The following is a 25,000-nucleotide window of genomic DNA, read 5'->3' on the forward strand; positions in this document are numbered from 1 at the left end:
CGACAATTTAAAGATCACATGTCTAATAAGTGTTGTTACTATGTTACTCCTTAACTTGTATCGGCAGTTTTTTTCAATCGTTTATCCCCCCTTCACACACACACATATATACATATATATATGTATATATATATACATATATATGTGTATATATATACATATATATATAAACATACATACATACAGTACATACATACATACATACATATAATTATCAATACTATTCATGAGAAACTTTATAATAGTCTAACGCCTCGTGCAATTACAAACAACGTTATTAACCTATAAAATTTAAATACAGAGTTATGCCCTAAAAAGCCAAATCAAGAGGGGCAGACTCAACCCCAATCCAACAGGGCTGAAGTCAGCTTTCATGACAACTTTTCAAATAACGAAATCCTCCAATATTCGCCCAGCTCTTGACCCTCCGAATTTTTGTGACTGCTAAACACCACAGGTGAGCGACTCCCTCGGCCAGCACCTATTCAAACTAACGAGGGCCCCTCAATCAGAAGGTACCTTTAGTTTCCAGAACGCTTCTGTTGTTTTTTAATTACGGTGAAAAGTTCGGGCTAAACCGCTGGACACCCCTGTTGAGAGACTTCAACTTGTCCTCCGGAGGGTGGCCAAGGGTGAGACCTTCTAAAATTGGGTGTGAAACAGCGGAAAAGCCGAGAAGCCAATTGTTCCTCTGATTAAGATGGTGGGCGAGCTGTACCGAAAATGTAAAAGAAATGGGAAAAATGCCGTATGTGGCGACGCGGTAGCTACCGAGTAACAATGCAAAATGCAGACCTCACATTTTACTTTGTGAGGAGTTTCTTTTTCCTAAAACAACGCATAGAAAACGGGGTTCGTCTCTGGGCAAGATTCCTGGTGTTGAGCAGTGATTCAGAAAATCGGATTCATTGTGGAATTCAAGAATATGAGTACTGAAAACGTTGAAGAGGGAAGAAAGGCACAAAGAGAAGGAAGATTCAGAGAAAAGAAGTATCCTAACTTGAAGGAATGAGAAATGGCAAACGAGCCATAGAAACAAAACGTAGTTCTTCCTTAAGTGAAACTGATTAACAACTAAGGCGCAAAGGGTCTTATAGTTCTGTTCAAACAGCAGAATCCCATCGTCAAGTCTTAGAGCTAACAAAGAGAAGAGGAGTTAAAGGTTTTACATTGTTTTGGATCCCACTCAATCGGGTCGGGAGTTTTCTGACGATTCTCAGGAGAGTCTGAGTTCTTATTGTTTCTGCTCTTCGTTGCTGATTTGAACCAACCTACCAAAATTCCCATCACACTTCCCCTTTGCCTTTTTCATCCTTTCCACAACCCATCCCCTTTCTCTGTCCCTTTTTTTTCCCTCTCTGATCTCCGCCACCTAAGGGTCAGTTCCCATCACCTGTGACTGGTTTCAAAGGGAGGAGAAAACAGCTTTATATTACGCTTGAAACGTTCCTCGAAATCGGTCGTGCGTTTAAGATCTATTTTGAGGTTTTCTTGTTCTTTTCATCTTTTCACAAAACCTCCAACTCACTCGAGTCTAAAAGTCTGGCGGTCAGCGGCGCTTAAGATCAAAAGCGACTGCTGCATTATCACTCACACTAGCGTCGAACAGTCGAATAATAATTTTTAAGACCCATAGAAATATAAAAAAAGGTTAATTTTTAATAAACAGCACAACTTGCACATTCTTCCTTTTGCGTGAATAAGGGAGACACTCTGTCTTTATGAAGAAAAACCGTACAAGAGATAAATGCTATTGTGAAGAAATTGCGAATTGCATGTTAACTTGTTAAAAACAAGAGAGAAAGGCTGCAAGACTCTGTAAGTCGGAGAACAAAAAACAGATAATCTCTTTAAGCAATCCACCCATGGTAGAAAGTTCCAGACAGGGAGCAACCCTGGAACAATCCTGGACCACGCTAAAGGACTCCCCGCCTCAACTTTCCTGGGCGTCGTCATGCTTGAATCCTTCCTTCCAATCACTCAATTGTCCACCTGCATGAGGTCCTCAAGAGGGCCTTCATGTCGGATGAGAGAGGAAAAAAAAAAAAATTCCTCCCTAGTGCCATTGGATGAGCAGCCAACTGGGCCCTCCATTGACAAGGGAGTCAAATCTTCACATCCAATTTTTCAGCTAAATTTTCTGAGGTTGCTAACTGGAATAAAGAATCCTTGGTTTTCCGGTCAAAAACAGAGGATGGGAAAATATTTATGGAGCCTAATGGTTTGAAATTATGCAAAGACCTGAAATTCATAAATGGAATTCCATCTTCCATTTATATTTTTTACTTCAAATATTTGTTTATAACAAACAACCCGGAACCCCCTATCTCTCCTTAAGAACTTAACTCATAAACATTGTGTCATTAATTGGTAATCGGATATAGCATCCGAGATATGGTTCTTGATTTCTGATTATACTCAACACTCTTAATTTCCTTCACTTTTATTCGCGCCTTCCAGATGAATATTTACTTCAATCGTTCACCTCTTATGAGCATCTACAAATGTGACAAATCTAACAAGAATATACAATCTTCAGATTTTTGTGAATTTCCTTTTTGTAAGACCTTTTTCAACCTGGCTTTTAAATTTTGACATTTAAAGTCGAATGTATCCTAAAACATTCTCTTCTACTGAAATTTAGTCTCTAACAAAATGACTCTATGATACTATTCACCAATGATTTTATTTATATTTTCTCGACTAAAGGGAAACCCTCTATCGAAATGTAAAGAAAAATGCTCCTTTTTAAAATTCCTCCCTCCGTCGTTCACGCGGTTCGGTAATCAATTATGCATAAATTTCTCACTTCCCCTAAATTCCTTCCCGTGTATAAATACACCCACAAGTTTGTTTTTCCTCGTTCGCCTAATTTCCCGAAGTATTCAAAATAAAGTTTCAATATTCGATCATTCTGATTTTAATCTCCCGAATCGCTTTCCCTGATTAAGAGAGCGCTAAAGATGACACAGCTGCTTAAGATAGCGATAGCTTAATAGCAGCTAATTGTAGCGATGAAGTTTGACAGTGATAAGACGAAGCTGACAATGATGATGGTGATGACTTCTGAAGAGTGCGGACCGAGATAATGGTGATGACTTGTGACGAAGGCGGACCGAGATAATGGTGATGACTTGTGGAGAGTGATGAGGATGAATGCCAACGCTGATAAAGGTTAAAACAAAAATGATGTTGATGGTGACAAAGAAGGTGGCGATGACGACGATTAGAGAAGAAAGCAAACAGATTTTATGAATATCCTGTTGACCTGAGAGAGAGAGAGAGAGAGAGAGAGAGAGAGAGAGAGAGAGAGAGAGAGAGAGAGAGAGAGAGAGAGAGAGAAAATCCTTCAGATTGAGATTTTGTCACGTAACAATTGAGATGGTTAGCAGACCATAAACATAATATAAAGGATTGGAGAGCACACAAATAAAATGTAATAAAGATAAGCTAATGAAGGTGTATAGCAGAGAGAGAGAGAGAGAGAGAGAGAGAGAGAGAGAGAGAGAGAGAGAGAGAGAGGAAACGCATGGAATGCCAGCTAGGTGAGAAGAAAAAGCCAAGGCCTATGACTCAGATAATGATAAAAATAATGATGATAACGAATGAGGACGAAGAGCTGTGCTGACTCATTAATCAAAGAGGAGGAAAACCAGGGGGAGGAGGAGGTGGAGGAGTGGGAGAGGGAAGAGGTCTGGGTGACTGCCCTCTGCACCTAAACGCTCTCCAATGAGGTCCACCCTTCGCCATTTGGCCTTCATACATATCACTTTCTACCTCATCTCCTTTATATCAGCCACATCCATCAAGGGCATCGAGTATACGATGCCAATGCCCGAAAGCTGTACCCTACTGATGGGGGAATTGGTCGTGTTCTGATTTTTTATTTTTTTTTTTTATTTTTGGCAATATTTCTAAATGAACTTTAACTTGAGCGAGAAATAAGGAAACGTAAGAACAAACTCACTGACTTAGAGGAGAAAACTGCCTTTCTATTTAGAAAGCATTTCAGTCATTTAGCAGTTGAAAAACACAAAAAGAGTCCAGTCCTTAACACCTAAATGCTGTTCACTGTGGTCAAAAATGAAATCACTCAATTAAACTCTGGAATAAATATATTGCCTAATTACACAAACGCTCCTCCTTTAATATCAAAAATATATAATCGCATAAAAATTCTGTCTGTGCTGCATTAAACATTTTGCCTAAAAATGCGAAAGTTCCTCCTTTAATATTAAAAATACATCATGATAAAAAGGTTTCGGTTGTATCTCACACCGTCAATATTCAAGGCCACTTGGCAACTTTTTCGAGTCGGGACATTTATTTATTTACATGATTTATTTATATGAGCGAAAAATTTCTATCACAAAAGTTGTTGATTTCATTATGAATTAAAAAAGAGCATTTTAATCACTACTTTCCCGTCACCATTAATGATTATGAGTCGTTAGCGTTAATCTAATAAATTTTATTAAATACAATCACAGTAAGAGCAGTCACTTTAAAATAAGGGAACTGTTTAACCTATATATAAAAAATACAGTAATGATCGTTCTAAATGACTGGAGAAAAAGCTTTGTCTCTCCCTTTTTCTCCCTTCGTGTATGTATGTATATATACATACATATATACATACATACATACATACATACATACATACATACATACATACATACATACATACATACAGACACACTGTACACACACAGAAACTCCACCATATTCTGATGAGGCGCTCCTCCAGCCCTTAACTTCTTAAACAAGTCTTCACTTGGATGTTAAGCACAGCTCCAACAGACGTCATAATAGGGCCCTTGATGTGACCTGCTTCGACCCTATCGTGTTCTGGCCAGCCCATGGGTTCCAAAGCCGCCCATTGTTCTTAAGCCCACGGAGCAACAACGCCTCTCCATCATCTCAACACCGGCCACAGGCCCACCCTTTCCATTCTTCATCTCGGATTATTCTGTTCGGTTTCCTCGGCCCCGGGCGACGTTTGGAAATGAAGTCTGTAGTCGGCGATGTCGATTTGCACCGGAATTCCAACTCGCCCAAAGGAAAAATGCTCATGTTAATAGAATCGGTCAACGTCATACGTTTCTGTTGGTTGTTTCTCGAAATAGTCACGGACCTTTCTGATATGTACACAGAATATATAAATGGGTGTAATAGTATTTAAACCTTGATTATTCTTTTCTAACAACATCATCATAACAAAAACAACAAAAATCATTCAGACAATAGTAATAATCATTATAATTCATGTTTAATAGACATATATATATATATATATATATATATATATATATATATATATATATATATATATTATATATATATAAAATGTAAATATATACAGTATATACAATATATATATATATATATATATATATATTATATATATATATATATATATATATATATATATATATATATATATATATATATATTATATATATGCATATATATATACTCATGTATATACATACATATAAGGCAAAGGCAAAGAGAAGAGAGAGAGAGAGAGAGAGAGAGAGAGAGAGAGAGAGAGAGAGAGAGAGAGAGAGATGGCGGAAGGGGGAAGGGGGAAGGACCTTAATAATAGGAACTACTTATAAATTGTAATAAAGTCCGAGAGTGACTTGAATCCCAAAACCGAAGCAATTATGAGCCGACTTTTTAAGGGCAGACAGCAAGAGCGTATTCTTCAATTATGTGATTACGAATTAAATTCGGGGGAGGAGGAAGCTGTTGGCAGTCGGCTGGACGAGGCTGTCGGGGAGTAAAGAGAGCTGTCATGGCTTTGCTGGATTCCAGACACAAGAAAAGAAAAAAAAGGTTAAATGATAATAAAGGATAATTGGACCAAATTTCTTCACTCGGGCGATTTTTATTATCTGGGAACAATTCGCCGTCATAACTCTAATATGTCACATGTAAATTAAAAGGAGCTTAAATACAGGTAAAACTGCCACGAATTCCATTAGTCACTGGATTCGACCGCTTCGCTCTTTTTCCTTCGTTATCCAGACATTTTATTCCTTACCGTGTGGTGTCTTGTTCGTTCGTCTATATACGCACGTACTTTATATACGGTATGTATATATAATATATATATATATATATATATATATATATATATATATATATATATATATATATATATATATATATATCTTTTTTTCTTTTATCTCTTCGATGCTAGTTTATTCTTAAAATCTATGTGTGGGTCTCTCTCTCTCTCTCTCTCTCTCTCTCTCTCTCTCTCTCTCTCTCTCTCTCTCTCTCTCTCTCTCTGGTGAACTTAATGACAATCGCCCTTCATCCAGGATACCAAATCACCTTCACCATCGCCTTGGACACTTCAATGTGTGAATTTGTCTTAGTTAATGTCCTTAGGAAGACCTTATTCGGAGGACACTCTCCGATCCTTGCACCTCGGGGTCAGCTGAAGAGAACGGATTGGGTGTCTAAAAGACTGGAGGCTAGGGAGGGGAGGGGATGGGGAGGGGACGACGGCATAAGAATGGAAGGAAAAAAATTAGTCGAAATTATGAACACTATGTAGAGACTTGTGTTTATTTCTTAGCTGAAGCCTACTGACGGCTGATTTAATCATTTCTAGGTCTTCCGCGCGGGTACTAAGTACGGAAGCATTAAGGTATTAATTAACGGGATGCAAAACCATCTAATACTTAAATATCGATTCGAAAATAACTTTCTTATAAATACTATGAACAGTAATTTTCCAGTTTCTTTTTGCACGAGTCTATACAAGTTTGCGACTGATTAGGTAATCATGGGATTAAATTGTACAGTTCAATTTTTAGGAAATTTTAATTTTTCCCTTCTGCTTTTGGTAGTACAGCTATACATCATTACCTCTCTCTCTCTCTCTCTCTCTCTCTCTCTCTCTCTCTCTCTCTCTCTCTCTCTCTCTCTCTCTGTCATATTTTTGATCGTACATCATGGGAAAACTATTTTGCCATTCACCGAGCCTGTTCGGCATCATAGCAAAAGCAGCCCAGGATCCACTGGGTCCTAAAAGAAGCCAAGTCTTTCCAACTCCTCCTCACCCTACACCGAAGTAGTTGAGTTTTGCGGTGACGTCTTCGGTTCCCTCCACACCAAAGACGATGTAAACAGACACGGAAGGTGATCATCAGCGCATCTTGACAAACCCTCAACAAACAATAACCTTTCAAGGAGGCTTCAGAATCTCTATCTCTCTTCTCCATCCAGAAATCTCTATCCTCGCTCTCCAAGTCACATCTCTTCCAGAGACACAAAGCCCGACAGACGCGAACTTGAGCATCAATGGACATCTCCGAACAACTAAATATTCTGAAATGATGATGATGATGATGATGATGATGATGCCTTTACAGGATATTCCTTTTTTGTGTAACTTCAGTAAATAATCGAAGAGGGATTTTTTCGAGTCGTCACTAAATCAACTCACACACGCAAATTGTTACATATAATTTTTAATATATATATATATATATATATATATATATATATATATATATATATATATATATATATATATATATATATATATATATATATATATATATGTATATATATATATATATTATATATATAATATATATATATATATATATATATATATATATATATATATATATATATATATATATATATATATATATATATATATATATATATATATATATTTGTGTGCATGAGGGGAGGGAGAATTCGCTTTGTGGGTATAGTTTGTACAAGATCCCTACATACAATCATATATATATTTATATATATATATATATATATATATATATATATATATATATATATATATATATATATATATATATATATATATATATATATATGAACTGATGAACTGGTAGTAACCACGAACTTCAAATAAGCAGCATTGACATGTGAATAAACACAACACTCAGAATATATCTCAGTGATTCAGCATCCGCAAGGTCAATATCTTTAGCCAAAAAGCCTGCAGTTACCTGGACAAAACCACTGAATAAAATCAATAATCTCTTATATACCAAGAGAACGCTGTCATACCTGTGAGCGCAAGAGAGGGGTCCTTCTGAACATCACAAGGAACGTAGGTAAGATACCGACGGATATGACATGAGGCTTAACGAATGGCACAGGAAGTCTTGCAATTTGTTATATTAGACCTGAAAGAAGTTCAGGAAGTCTTGCAATTTGTTATATTAGGCATGGAAGAAGTTCCTTCAATCGTGGAACACATCAATGAGGATAAAACATCAATGAAGGAAATAAGTATAGGAGGGCTTAGCAAGAAAGTTAATTTTGTCTGAAGGGACGTCTTCAGGGAGGAGGAGGAGGAGGAGGAGGAGGAGGAGGAGGGGAGGAGGAGGAGGAGGAGGAGGAGGAGGCCTTCCTAGGAGGGAGTATAGTCTCCCATTTGGGGTATCATGGGTCCACCTCGAAGGTAACTGACAGCAGAAGACTTTTGAAAAGCCGAATGAAAGCCGAGCCTTGGACATTTTTTTTTCTCCGCCACTTCTTTCTATTTTTCTTTTGCCTCGACTCAAAAACCTTTTGTGCATTCTTGCCAATGTTCGTCAAACCACATGTCACTGTTTGATGGCTGTCGTGTCAAGACAGTTTTTTTTTTTTTCATCATCTTTCTTTTTATGGACGAGAGAAAAAAATGACTGTAAACATATCAGCCTTTTTTTGAAAGGCGTATCCACACCACCACACATACACACCGATACAAAGGAACTGGTGGTAATTCTGTACAAAAAGCTCGAATAGAATTATTTATCGAAAGGCGATTTTTCTTCATTCGGTTTTTCTCTTTCTTCGTCTTTCCATCGCGGCGCAGAAAGGGTTGGTTAGAATGATGGAGTTTTCTTCCTCAGTTTGAACCTGACTAAAATTCGAAACGAATGGATCCCGGTGCTACTGCTGCTGGTAGGAACAGGAACAGGAGCAGTAGGCAGCCGTGACCGAAGTTCTTCCCCACCAATTAATGCAAAATAGGGGAAAATTGCAGGACGAACTCGAGGCCTGGTTTTCGTGGAGTTTCATCGTAATTGGTGATAATAGTTTGTAATTGTTTGTAATGGATAATTCTCACCTCTTTCTCACGGCAATAAACACACCGGCTCGCGAAAATTAGCACCCCACCATACACAAGACAACAGCAGGATAGGACAAGGGGAGGGTTAGGGAGAAGTTGGGGAATTGATTGGGGAATGATGGCAACGATGTAGGTGATATGGGCATGGCATCAAGCGAAAGTTCTTAACAATGAAACACTTCTGATACATGATGCAAGAGCCAGCGCTAATTATCAGCTTAGTCTAAACTACAGCAACGACACAACAGAAAGAAAGGATTCGTCTGGAGAAAAAAAAAAATGCCAAACAAGGACCAAACGAAAATGTAACCAAACGAAATCAAAAGACTCCAAGAACGACTTTAATAAAAAGAAAAAATCAAAATAAATGTATATACATTTATAATTCTTAGAGACTTACAACGAAAAATTTGCAACAAAACACATAAAATTCATAACTATAAATAATGCGATAAGTGGGAACCCCTAAAGAAAATAGACGCTCAAGAATTAAATTATTCACAGTTACACAAAACATAAACACGTAAATTAACATGAGCACACAACCTCCATCAGCTAAGTACGTGCATAAGTCATTAACAAACAACAAATACACCGGAAGGATTCTGACTAATTACTCCCATACAAAATAACAACCACGCTACTAGAAATAAAATTACTGAAGTTTTTTTTTTATATCAGATATGACATGATTTGGGCACTGATGAACACCATATTTTCGCTATAAAGGCATCTTCAGACTACGCAAAATACAAGTGCGCGACCCGAATATAAAATTTACAGTACTGTTCTCTAGATGCCTATTTATGAGTCCTTTATAGTTATTATATCTTTATGTAGAAAAAAAAAAACAATAATCTCCAATAATGTATTAGAGAAAAATCATACGACAAAAATAATTACATAAATGCAAATATAATTAATATAATTTCATTGCATATCTATTATCAGGGCATTAAATTGTTATTCCTTTTGGGGTGAATTTATATACGACCTTAATAAGAGCAATCAAAAGCGCTCGGCGGAATATCACAGTGGTATTGAGAACGCATTAAGAATGACGAACTTGTCCTAGACCCAAGGAGGCCGACTTGAAATTGTTATGAGGTGGTGTGCGTCTTTGTACCGAAACCAGGACACGCTTGGAATTAGTTGGTTCTGAGCCTAACGAAACCCTCCTGTAGAAAAAAGAACAGGCAACAGAATTATCAGTCTTGATTACTGTAACTTTCTCTTAAAAGTCCATGCCTTTTACTTCTTTTGAATCAATTTTCTTATGAAATTCCTTTTAAAATAATTTTCGTTGTTTCAAAAAATATATTTTTTTTTTAAAGTTCACTCAGGGTTTTTAATATCACATATCTAGAAACAAATCCTCTGAGTAGAATTCCATCGAAAGGACAGCAGCCAAATGATTGTTTAGACTGTATTTAGCCAATTCTCTCTCTCTCTCTCTCTCTCTCTCTCTCTCTCTCTCTCTCTCTCTCTCTCTCTCTCTCTCAACGTTGCAGATGTGCCGATTTCTGCTCGAAACTCAGTTATGAGATGAAAACCTACACATGAGCAATAACAATCCTATGCAGTTACTCAAGTATTGGAGAAAAATAACTTTGACGTCACAACAACAATCGCACAACACCAACAACTGCCTGTCACTCACAACACAGAAAAAAAACGCAAAACAACTACAACATCAATCGACGAGACAGAAGGATCTAGGCTATAGTAGTGAATGAAGCATTGTATCACTAGCCATCAATCATTAGCCACTGTCCGACTGTGGGGTGGGGGCCCCATTCAGCCCAGCCAAACCCCAGCATAATAGCGAGCATGTCTCTGGTCCAATCGCCCACACACACGCTCTCATAAACAAAGACACATACACATGGATCATACACACAAACAAACAAACGCATGCACGTGTAGCATCATCAGTATATACGCTCATATACACACACACACAGAAGCGCGCGAGCTTACACACACACACACACACACACACACACACACACACACACACACACACACAGACTGCGGCAGAGCGCATACCAGCAACGAGAACTATTAATAAACAGATAGACCCTCCTATCAATGCAATCAAAGACAATTATCGGCAAGGACCCAATGCAGTGATTTCGAACCATCTGGTGACTGCGTGCACATCACTCCTATATATCTCCATCTACCTGCCATATATCTCTATTTGGATGCAGGTGAAGAAGGCGTTCGTTCCCGTATCTTGATAAGGATTCTATTTCCTTTCATGCCCTCGACGTTTTTTCTCTCGCCTTTCCTTCGTCCCGTTTCGCCTTCATTTACAGCACATAGATTTCCGCATATCTTCACCGCATCTCTCATTTCTCAAAATAAACGTTTTTTTTTTTTTATTCAGCTATCTGGTTTATTTCCTTGTGAATGTTACCGGCGATTCTTGCTCTAAATGTAAATTCGTTATTTCGTGACTGTATAAGAAATGTTAAAATATACTTACATCCCACTGCTTGTAATATCCTCAGGAATTTTCAGTACGGAAGAAAACACAAACCTGTATGAAATGGTCAGTACCTTTTAGGACCTTAAAAGACAATTCTTATTAATAATAAAAAAAAAAAACTATTACCACAGAACATCAGGAAATCAGTTACTTCGAAAGGATCTTAGGACATTCCCATAAAGAACAGTAAAACGTAAGTAAACACCCCATGAATACACAAAGTACACAGGACAATAAACAAACGCGAAGAAAACTTTCTTCCCCCCACAACGATTCCCTCCCCTCCCCTCCCCATTTTTATTCGGTCTCACCATCCCAGCACCCCGCCCCTGACCACCAACTCCTCCCCTCCCACCACCCTCTCCGCCCTCAACCTCCCCTAATCTCCTCCGCCACAAGGTTATTATTCTCCTCGATTGATTTTATCGGTCAATCACGCCATGGGTAATCTGTAGACGCCATGTCGATGTAACACAGTCAATCAATCTGCGTTCCTTTCTAAGATCTCTGAAAAGGATCCATTGTTGATATATTTTCCGTTTTCATTTATTATAAAGAAGGCTCCTCGAGGCAAGAGGAAATGGCGAATAAGTATTTATTAAATAAAAGTCTTATCAGGAGAAAAAGATGATTAATATTTACAAGACTATAAATGAGAGAGAGAGAGAGAGAGAGAGAGAGAGAGAGAGAGAGAGAGAGAGAGAGAATTTGTTTTAAATCACAAAAAAAAGACAGGAAAGTGAAGGAGAAAAGGATCATTAATATGAGAGAGAGAGAGAGAGAGAGAGAGAGAGAGAGAGAGAGAGAGAGAGAGGGGGGTAGACGCAATGAATAAATGTATCATATAAACACGAAGACTAGCGAAAGACCGTGTTTATCCCCGAGGAAAGAGAAGAGTCCTCAAAGGAAAGGAGTAAATACGCCCAGTCGGGCTAAATGGTCCCGTTTACGAGGCAGACACATAACCCTTGTATGATGTCTATGGGTTCCGAATATAGGCCTTTCCCTATTCTCGATTTCACTTCGTCGCCTGTCCGACTGCCAAGTGTTCCGTCCTTTTGCTTTTCTGTGAATTATACACATCACCGTCTTCACCTTCATCCTTACCCTTAACATGGGAATCGTAGTGATGACGAATAACAATAAGCATGAAAACGAATAAATTAAAATATCACCGCTGGCAGCAATCGAAATCAGTTACCTTAATAAGAATTCATTTACGATACACGCCCCTAAATCTGAACTCAGCAGGTTTGCTCATAACTAGTTCCTCGTTGGACGAGTCGGTAGAGTTCTCGGCTAGCACTCTGCTAGGCCCGAGTTCGAGTCTTCGACTGGCCAATGAAGAATTGGAGGAATTTATTTCTGGTGACAGAAATCCATTTTTCGGTATAATGTGGTTCGGATTCCACAATAAGTTGCTAGGTAACCAGTTGGTTCTTAGCCACGTAAAATAAGTCTAATCCTTCGGGCCAGCCCTAGGAGAGCTGTTAATCAGCTCAGTGGTCTGGTTAAACTGAGGTATACCTAACCTTGCTCATAACTGGCAATGGAGAATTCTGAATGCGCCTACTGATAAACAAAAACATGAATATAAAACCACACAAGTAAAAAATAAATGAAAACACCGTAAAGTATACGCACAGCAGCTCGCATGCCCTACAAAGCCCTTAGCATAGCGCACGTGTAATCCTGAACCCAATTCTTTCTCCATAAACTATCGCTCAAAAAAATTCCAGATGGAAAAATGACAGAGCAATCACTCAAGAGATCAAAGCATCCCGAAGCTATTCATTCACTCGAAGAGTTTACAAGTTCTGATTAAAAAAGATTATGCCCGAATGCCTTCGTGACACTCGACTCGACGTCATATGAGGGCTGATGGCAATGGCGTAGGCCATGTGGAGGAAACACCTGAAGCCTTTCATTTTTATATTTATAACATTTCTTCGCTGTTTCTTTAATTTATTTTTTACAATCTGGGTAGTCCATTGGGATAGGAGTATTAGCTACTGGTGATGTGGATGTATATGATTAATATAAAGCATATGTATACAAAAACACACGCACAATATATATATATATATATATATATATATATACATATTTGTATATATATGTATATATAAACACATGCACAATATATATATACATATATATATATATATATATATATATATATATATATATATATATATATATATATATATATATATATATATATATCACAAAAGAATTTTACTGGGTACTTGATTCAATCCTCCCTGTCGCAATCTTAGTCGTCAATTAAATCAATTGACTGCGAACAGGGGTTCATTTAGAGCAATCGACGGGCCAATTGATATACCCGGATGTGGTATCCTATTGGAATGATTGAAAGATGCTTATCGGATAGTCTGCAATGATTTAAATGATGGCGATTAGCTTTGCTATTTTTATCCACACACTCGGTTTATGGTCCATTCAGCTGTGTGTGATCTGGTGTGATGTACTGTATGTTAAGAAGCCTTTCCTCAACTGCAACGTACATCGGTACTAATCGCGTTCGTGTACTATCTGAGCAGCTGCTGAGCTGACATGTTAATATTAACACTTCACTGAAACTGGAGGAAAACATATTCATTGAAGACAAAGTGCTGCACACCACTTCATCTCTTCATGTTAATGCGCAAACTTGGTATTGTGGTAACCGTTCGGGTCTCTTGATAAGTAAGGTTATTTAGGAGAAAGAGGGTAAACTCCCTAGCAGCGCCCAAGCTGATGATGATTCATGCATTCTTTAAAATAACGCGCATATGGGACCTTGTTTATTTTCATGTAAGTTTTACGGGTAACCCTCTCAGACAAACGTCTCGTCATAAGCTTTAAGTAGAACATAATAGGATTCCGCCATTAGTCAATGAAGGAGGAAGAATAAGAGTCCTCAGGACATGTCCTTCAGTTCTGAGGGATCGAGAGAAAAACAACTTCAACGTCGCGTCGAAGAAATGAACTTGAGAAAAACTTCCTCCGCGGGAGGAATACATTAAACTTTAGGTCATTTCACAGCTGTGATTCAGATGAATGTCAGTTTGACATTAATATAAAGGGGCCATCGGCATCGATGTCTCAACATACAGTGATCCCTACATTCGTTAACGCTCAAAACGCTTTCCCTTTTGTTTTGCGAAACACCACCCAATTTCCTTCTTCCCGCCTACCATTTTTCAACGATCTTTGGAAACGCGACGAGTCTGTTAGCATCGACTCATAAAAACGGGAATAAACATTCTTACATGTCATGGTTTATTATGGCGCAGCTGTAGCCCTGATGGAAGAGGTATTTACTGGGCTTTGTCACTGCGAACAGACAGACGCGTACATGAGCGCCCAACAACAACACTTTGAAGTTTTAAGTTAAACCTAATCATCTGACTTATTTGCCTCGCGATCTCTCGAGTCTACTCCCGTTATTCTTCTGGCTTCTGTTGTGGCTGTTGTTGTTATTGTTGTTGTGCCTTTCTTAATGTTATTTGGTATCCTTGATAAAACAGTCCTCAAAATTTACGCGTATTTACATAAACATATAAAAAATAAGAGATCTATTGTCTATACGCAGCTTTGTACCACCAGGGATGTCTAATTAATGTACATGCAAGAGCTTACCATACGGGAGCTTCAATTCAATCTCTCCTCGCGGAGTCTTAATCATTTAATCACGAATGGCCTTGTGAATTATAATTACAGACACGTATCGATACTAATTCCTATTTCCTCCTTTACGACAACGCCCGGCACAAGGTCGCATCTAAACTTCGCTAATAAGAGACAAGGCAAAATAGAAAAAAGCAGAGGGAATCCTAACAAGAGCGTCAGTCACATACTCCACCGCAACGTTAGAGAAACTTTGGCTACGGGGATCCCCTCGGTTAGTTAGCAGTTGCCATAACGTGGCGACGTGAGGTATGGCAACCGGTTTGCCATACATGATTGGAATGTCCACGATATCGCCGTCGTGGAGCGGACGAGAGAAGTTTCGTTCGTGATTACCTTTTCTGATGGATACAGAGTTCTCTTGATGGATGACTCTGATTAAGGGAGCCTTCTGAGAGAGAGAGAGAGAGAGAGAGAGAGAGAGAGAGAGAGAGAGAGAGAGAGAGAGCTACTGATTGAATTGCTTTTAAACGGTTGTGCAGGGAACATCGACTGTTTACACAATATTTTTAATTTTGGTTGAACTTTATTTATTTAGGTAGGATATTTCCATCAACCCTTTTTTCACTCTGGGTAACCTCTCATGCATCAATCAGGGTGCAACAAAAACATCATATATAATATGTACCTTAAGTTTTGATTATTGTGCACCCCCTGGTGTAAAAATAACGAAATTATCATATATGCATAATTCAGTGCAACTAGATCTTACAGATAACCAGTTTTTTCACTGAATTTATTTTATGCGTTATATAAATTATTATCTTATCTTAAAGGAAAATTTAAATTCATTTTCTGATGGGAGTGTTCTATATAAATTAATGTACCTGTATACACAAATACTAATACCAAAGAGACATAATATAAATCACAGTTTTTAAATATTTAGAAAAATACCAAAATGCTGTCTTTTCACGCGCCTTAAACTTCACCAAAATCGAAATGAAACTAAAAACTTAAAATAGTGGTTAATCGCAAAACCATTCTCATTCCCATACGCTCCTAAAGAGAGAGAGAGAGAGAGAGAGAGAGAGAGAGAGAGAGAGAGAGAGAGATACGGAAACTCTAAGCAAACGAAACAAAACGAAAAAAAAAAACTAAAATACAAAAGGAAAGGATTCCTAAAATTTAGAGCTGGTAGCAGATCGGAACGCTAAAACAAGCTGTAAGCGGAGAGCTTGTTGGCGTCAACAAAGTCTAAAGATGTAAAACAAAGTAGCAGCGCCACCCGCAATCATGCAACCCGCTTGCCCTGGCGCTATCCGTGGTCCTTCTCAAAAACGCTCGTACACACAAACACAGCTGCCGAGCTTAAAAAAAAAAAAAAAAGAAAATATCACACTCTCCCTCTCTTTCTTTTCTTGCTACACGCCTATATACCCCAATCGCCACCCTGTACCCCTCAGTGGAAGGAGGGATGGGGGAGTTACGGTTGGCAGTCTGAGGTGAGTCTTTGTAACATATGGGGGCCACCTTACAAGCCGCTTATCTACTGTTTACGTTTTTTCAGAAGTCTGCGAAAGGGGCTTCAAGAAAGAATAGAGAAACAAAAGGAGAAATTACTGAGTGAAATGTATAAAAAACAAAAGATGGAGAACGTGGTATACGAAAAAGTATGTGCCGAAAAGACAAACGGAAAATCTAACCTAGCATGAAAGAACAGATAAACATATGCATGACAAGTACGAGTTAAAGAGAAGACGAAAAAAATAGTTACAAAGGAGGTATGAGAGAGAGAGAGAGAGAGAGAGAGGTAACACGCAGAAGGCGTTTAAAAGGGCATTCTTCGGACGAAATAGCACTCGCATTTTGCTTAGTTATCCACCCTTCTGTTGCCTGGCTCTTTTCTCGTACTTGGCATTTTATGTTACCTGGTATTTTTCTGCTGATAGTTTTCAGTTACTTGGTATTTTTCTGTAGCTCATGATTTTTCTATTGCTTCTCAGTTTTCTGTTCTTGGGCAGTAACAAACGTGTCACTCAAAATAACATACCTTGATTGGAAGAATGAACACAGATGATCCCGAACGTTGCATCTGCTTCAGGTGTTTGTAGTACATAAGTCTTTTATTATTACTAAGATAATGAAAATAATAACGCACACAGGATGCCATCTGCCTACGATAGAGTGCACTATATATTCTGAGCCATAACCTTCAGGCCAATATTTCCTTACTTATCAGTTCTCATTTCGTATGACAGTTTCCCATTAACTAAACTCCATCCTCTCACGTTCAGCAGTCATTTATTTTTCCTTCTTTTTTTTTTCTTCTCTTCTTCGCCGGGGCTTTGCTTTCTATCTACCGTTCAAGCGGCCCTTTTCACTCCATTCCAGAAGGTGATTATCTATCACCTCACCAAAAGGGATCGGTGTAAACCAAACCCCATAACCGACCCATTCATAACCCACTTACAGCCCGTCTAATGCCACCAGCCTAAAACAAACCATCCACGTAAACTATATGGGTCTATGGGATATTAAATGGCCTAGGCTTCCTCCTCCCCCTCCTCCTCCTCGCCCCCTTTAGTTCTCCTTTCTTTGTCTCCTTCTCTCCTTCTCTCCAGCATCCCTCTTTCCCTTCCCCAACGCGCTTTCCTCCATCTTTTGTTTGCTCTGGATTTTATTCATGAGCTAACAAAAACGATTATGTTGACATACGATTTGGGATCAGCGATTAACGTTCAGCGAAAGATTGGCCCCCCCTTTTTGGTGCTGGCTCTCTTAAGTACACACTCTTCATATATATACATACATTAATGCATAGGTTTATTTATCTATACATTTATATGTATGCATGTGTATATACATATATATAAACATATATATATGTATATATATATATATATTATATATATATAATATAATATATATGTATATATACATATATATATAGGCAGAATGCAGTTTGTAAAATGCGTCAGAAGCATAAGTACACAAAATCGACCAAATCTTGCCATAAACATAAAATCTCAGCACGCGTACTTGCAAAGAAAGGCTCTAAAAAGAAACCCTCAATAGGCAAACGTGTATTTTTAAGTGTGAGGTGTTTGTACAGAACAACACGAACACAATGGAAGCATACTTAAACGCATGCGCACTAACACAATAGTATTCCATTACGTCCATTTTCTCATTGCCAACATAACTCCTGATTTCAACCACATGGTCACAAGTGAGAGGTTACAGCGGGGGAAGAGAGAGAGAGAGAGAGAGAGAGAGAGAGAGAGAGAGAGAGAGAGAGAGAGAGAGAGAGAGACGCATGTTGACTTTAAAATTTGAGTCATGGGAGGCAAAATAAAGAATTTTGTCGTTTACATTCATAGTATTTTAAACACCATCTACTTAAAATCCTAAGGATTTATGCACCATTTCATATTCAGAAGAATGAGCGTGGCCAAATATATATTAAAAAACTGTAATCGCTTTCCAAAATAATGTATGTACAGTAGATGTGTATCGGTTACCAATAACCCTGGCAGTGTACAAATAGGCAGCACAAAGATGGTCAGTGACAAGAGGCGTTTATATCCTTTTTAGTCTCACATACATACATACAGAGAGAGAGAGAGAGAGAGAGAGAGAGAGAGAGAGAGAGAGAGAGAGAGAGAGAGAGAGAGAGCGGGCAAAAGAAGCGTTTAAAGAGGGGGAGAGATTGTGTAACCTGGAGTATAAATAATGGCATGGATTTGATTTACGATAATGGTCTGTTGTGAATTCTTGAGATCATGATGAAGCGTTAATACTGATTGTAAATCATCCATACAGACGGAGGCACGGAAAGCAAACACGACGGAAACGGGTGCGGGCGGAAAGCCGCGAGAGAAAACGATGCACAGCAGATTAAGAGCGAGGACAAAAAAAACTTAAAATAGGAACACTGTAATAGACAATGAAATTTCTATACATGAAATACAGAAATGATAAAAAACATCATGCAAATACTGAATGAAAAGAAGCATTTAAACAAAAAATGTATGACATTATAAATGGAAATGTTAAGGAAAATATTCAAAACATTTGACATACAATGCCTTGATTAAAACGAGAGAGAGAGAGAGAGAGAGAGAGAGAGAGAGAGAGAGAGAGAGAGAATACAAGTTATGCCCGCCAAAAGATTTAAAAAAGAAAGCGTAACACAAAGCGAGCTCGCGCGTCGCCGAAATGAGCTAAGAGGGAGCATGGGAGGTCGCCCAACATGTGGCTCTATCGGTAAAGGGTTACGACGAGATGACTCGACTTGTCGACGGACGGAGATGACGGGATGAGAGAGAGAGAGAGAGAGAGAGAGAGAGAGAGAGAGAGAGAGAGGTAAGGAAGGAGGGGAGGAGAGGGGAGGGAAGGGAAGGGGGAAGGACGAAGGACAAGGACAGAACCAGGAGGGTAGATGGCAAGGAGGGTGAAGCGAGGTGATCGGCCGAAACAGGTGGCTGTGCGAAGCGGGTGACATATTTCATTTTCGGATGACAGCGTTTACCGTCGTTGGGATAAACTTTTATCTTGCTCCACATCTATTCGACCCCGGGGCTATGGGAAAAGGGGGTTTATAGAGCCTCCTCGCTTTATGACGGCGATATATAGGTTTACGTCGCTTGTTTAAATAGGCTCTCTCTCTCTCTCTCTCTCTCTCTCTCTCTCTCTCTCTCTCTCTCAGTGTAAATGTGCCCATGTAAATATATGTCTGAATGTTCACAATTGAATTAAAAATAAAAATCAAAATCATTCAGACCAGAAAAATCTACTGAAATTTCTGGAGACTGCGTGTCAGCAGTGTCTCTCTGAAAACAAACAAGCGGTAGTTTCAAATTCCTAACTCAGGTTATGGCTATTGTCTTACCAAAAGGAAGAGTTTTCCCGTAAGCCTGGATTACTGATAATGGATCTGGTTGTCCATTCCCATTCCATCGCAGGAGAGAAGGGATTGAAACACTTATGTTGCTTCGGAGGATCCTACATCGAAGGTGGCTGACAAACTTTTCGGGGTAGGGTCGGGTGGTTCCTCTGAGGTCCTATTACTCGCGAAGGGATGTGATATACTTCCTTCTTAAGCAACGAGAATTACAGAGCCTGGTACGCGCTGGACCCACACGCACACATTTACACACACGATCAAGATGAGAGAGAAAGAGAGAGGGAGAGAGAGAGGGGGGGGGGGATCGCGTGTGTGGATTAGATGTGCGTGTATGTGTGCAAACACAATAATGAAAATCGCAAATAAATGATACCCGGCACAGAGTCTCAACTACAGTTTTCACACCACGGCCTTTCGATGAATCACCTGATATCACATCCAATTACGACGTAACCCATGGTTAGAGTCGAGGAGAGAATCGAACACTACGGCATTATTAAGATCGACATTTTTATTTCGATACAATACCGGGGGAGATTAACGCAGTGTGTACATTGACGATAACACAGTAATACAGGGACACGGTGAGCCCCAGTCCTGGTGCTGGGGCTGTCGTAGGCGATCTGGCTGACAAGAGACCCCAGTTAGAATGCACTTCAGTATCTCTCATCCAATTGACAGGTTAACAGCCTTTATCTGACCGCCATCCAACAACTCCAGCATACTCTGATAACGGGGAAATGAGGGCTCTCGATATAATTATATAAATAATTGAAGTAATTGTCCTTATCCTACATTATCAAAAAGCGATTTTATCATCAAGAACACAGTCAATTTCCTATCGAAATAACATCAGTAAAAACACGAGCGGTATACACAACTGTATGCTACAAATATTATGATAGGAAAAATATCGACCATGATGATAGTTTTCAAATTTTAAATTAACGAAGAAGAACGGACAAATACTCGTGCAGAGAGAGAGAGAGAGAGAGAGAGAGAGAGAGAGAGAGAGAGAGAGAGAGAGAGAGAGAGAGTGAAAAATACCACGAGACAGACACATTCGTGCGGTATCCCTTTTCTTCCATATTTCCTTCTGTTTTCCCGCCCAGCTTTCTATTCATCTCGTCTGCCATTTATCAAGGCTTGCTCCACCTCCCCTGTCTTCGCTGGCATTTCCTGCTAATCATTATTGGCTGGTAAATGTCTCTGTCCCACTGCTCTGTTCTGGGACACAAGTCGCTCTTTGTTTTAAAAGCCTCGTAAAAAAATGGGGGATCATATTCAGTAGTCGCCTTTCATGGGTTTCTGAATTCCCAAGAGGGGAAAACGAAATGTCCTCAAGGGGCAAAAAGGGGAAAACTTTCGCTCGAGGAACAAGGTTCTCGGAGGAATAGATTGCGTATGTCGATGACGGAGACATCGCAGAGTGTAGGAATGGTTTCATAAAAATTAGCTTTGCTGAAAAATGGATATATCGGGAAAAGATGCTGCGAGATGGTAGTTTGCTACACAAGATACTTGTGGCTGTCAAGAACATAAATACATCGTCAACTTAACACAGTTAACAAGAAAAACAAAAAAGAGGACAATTCCCATCATACTGCTATATAAACTGGATTAAAGACATCAGATAAAAATTAAAGATGTTTCGACATTAATTTTATAACACTGCCGTCATTCAAACGATAACTCTAGATACGATTTTAATTAAATAAAAAAGTAATTTCAGAGGTGTCGGTTCCACACACACACAGATTAAAATCCTGCAATATTCGATCATGTGTCAAAAAGATTCGCCATTCTCCTCCCCCAAAAAGCAATGGAAGGTGGATTTTGAGTCTCCCATTACGGATGTGGACAAGAGTAATCTTTTCCCTTCATCCTCCAATGCCTTCTACCCAACCACCTATCAATGGGGGGACCAAAGTAAACCCCCAACAAGTCCCACCCCGTAACCCAGCATCCCACAGGGGTGGTCGGGCGTCCTGTGCTTCATCAGGGGAGACGCAACGTTAGATCTTAATCTATAAGGCATTATGGGTCAATGTTACGCATTATACTCAGCGTGGATTATGGTTTGGCATTAGTGATATGATACCAGATTATTGTGTGTATTCCATTACCTTTCACTCAAGTGTTGCTCGGGATGGTTTCATTAATCCTCTCTACCTGGAATCTAAACCTAATAAAAACTTATTGATCGGGAAACTGATAACAAAAAATCGATTTTACAATGCCATTCTATTGCAGAACTCATCCTTTGAGGCAAAAGCTAATTTTCTCTGCTATGTTACACCCAACCGATTTTTTAAAACACAGAAACATTTCTAACAGCTTCAAATAATTATTTTCGAAATCAAGAAGAAAATCTGTAAGATCCACGCATCTGGTCTTCTTATCTATTATTTGCTATGTGTTATACAGGCGTCACAATCATGATGATTGCTACCGCCGATTTGGCCCGTTGTAGAACCAAATGAATCACAACTTCGACTTCTCAAAGACCCGGTCTACTTTTCATATCACCCAGTACTTTTGATTTGCCAACGACAACGTGGCGGCGATGCATGAACAGCATCTGACTTATAATACGCATTCGCTAGATGCCATTATCACCATCATCACCATCGCGATCGTCGCAAGGACGGAATTTCACCATCCTCATTTCAAGGTTCGGGATGTCATCAATGCCCTCATCTGCAGCGTCGCCGTCCAGGGACCTCCATTGATGCATGTCATTATCGTTAAATAAAACTCCGGCCACGGGAGGATATTGTTATTTTCACGGCTATCATAAGAACAAGAGACTTGGCACAAGTTATGAAACTCAGGGGCCTTTACTTCCACTCATACGGAATTGGGAAAAGGGTTGGGTGGTGTTCGGGGAAGGGAGGGGGAGGGGAGCGGGGTGGGGACGCTTCGGAAGTGACAGGATTCTTCTCGTTCTTCTACTCTGCCTAACTAATTATTATCAACGTTTTCAACTTTCTTGTGACTACATGCTGTTACAGATTTCATCACCATCATTAATATTCATCACTTTAAAAAGTTTAGACCTTCATCTTCAGAATTCACCATTGCTGAGAAGGGAATTGCACAACGCTGATGTTTAGCTATTTATCATATCAGTTTGTCTGTCTGTACGTCTGCTCATAAGTCACTTTTGCAGTGACTGAGCTTTAGACCGTTCCGTGACTTTGACGATCGCAAGAAAATGCACAAAGACAACAAGCACAGCGTCCTTCCCAATGACATGCATCGAACAAACAACAAAATAAGAGAAAGCAGTCTGAATATGAAACATGATGTATCACATAAGACTCAATAATATACACAAAAAAATAAGGTTGACAGCGTAAAGGGGAAAAAAGATCCTAAAAAGGATCTGAATGCGAGCAAAACCGAAACGATTTTTTGCATAAAATATGTTAATATACATTCTCAATATATTGGATATAGCCCCAGGCAAACAAGGAAAAAATGTAACCTTGCCTCCTACTCCAACCCTTCCCCACCCCCTCCCCCCAACAACCCCACTTTTTTGTTAGTTGTTGCTGTTGTTGTTGTTGATTTTTGATGCGATAAAACAGTGGAAATACGGCACGCTTGGACCCCTGGGGGGATTGGGGAAGGGGACCATGGCGTAGTTCATATTGAATTTGCATGTGTTCAATTTCCTATTGTGCTGCTGTAAATAATACACGTGATTATAAGAGAGACTGGAGCTTTAATGCCAAATGACGCTGGCGATAGACTCATTTATTGCAAAACTTCATGGATTATTAAAAAGAAATGAGCACTTTTATGATTATTTGAATGTTATAAACGCATATTGAATACTCATCACGATGGAAGGACAGACACACGACGAGCAAATGTTTTCATTTTGAAATCGGGGAGGGAGCAGGGTGAGCTTAAGGGGGGAGGGGGGAGAGGAAGGAAGGGGGTAAAATCTCTCTCTCTTTAGCTTGCTTGAGATCATGTCTTGCAACCTCTATGTTTGAAATACCGATTCTTTAACTTTTGATTGTTTAAATTTCAATTATATTTAAGTACACAGCTGCAAGTCTTTCACACATATATACAAGTGTACATGCACATGCACACACACATATATGTATATGTATATATACATTAATTATGTATGTATATGTATCTCGAAACGCACCTGTGTTACTTTTGTTTGTGTGCATACGGCACAAACTTTCCAAAGGTGATGATTATTGGAAAAATACTACGATACATAAAACTGATACAATCTTCAGCGTAATGTGAAATACTGCCAGTGTCAAAATATATGATAAAATCGTACCAAAATACATATGTGAAAAGAGCAGATAAGGATAATATAGTCTCCAGAGAGCAGGTCTCGTAAATATAAGAATGGTTTCAAATTCTAAATAATTCCGTACGACATCAGTAGGTACAACTGCCGCATAGTGTTTTTACAAGTCCTTGTGTACATGTCTGTGAACTGTGTGTGTGTATGTATTTATATATGTATGTACGTACATACATACATACACATACATACATACATATATACATATATATATATAAATATAATTATGTATATATATATAATTATATATATATATATATATATATATATATATATATATATATATATATATATATATATATATATATATATATATACACACACACACACACACATATATATATATATATATATATATATATATATATATATATATATATATATATATATATATATATATATATATTAAAAATTTCATGAGGCGCTGTTGCTCGATTTACACTGCTCCTTTAAAAATAAAAAGAATCAGATCGGAAAAATAGGTAAAATAAAATCTCTCTCTCT

The 25,000-nt window shown here is 38.7% G+C and overlaps 1 protein-coding gene across 35 annotated transcripts in view; it reads right to left on the reverse strand.

Annotated features, from left to right (window-relative positions):
* Positions 1 to 25,000, reverse strand: part of LOC136840220 (homeobox protein cut-like) — a 518,427-nt gene that overhangs the window by 282,083 nt on the left and 211,344 nt on the right. The gene's annotated exons all lie outside the window — the stretch shown is intronic.

This window comes from Macrobrachium rosenbergii, chromosome 7, assembly GCF_040412425.1.
Source record: "Macrobrachium rosenbergii isolate ZJJX-2024 chromosome 7, ASM4041242v1, whole genome shotgun sequence".
NCBI classification, from domain to species: Eukaryota; Metazoa; Arthropoda; class Malacostraca; order Decapoda; family Palaemonidae; genus Macrobrachium; species Macrobrachium rosenbergii.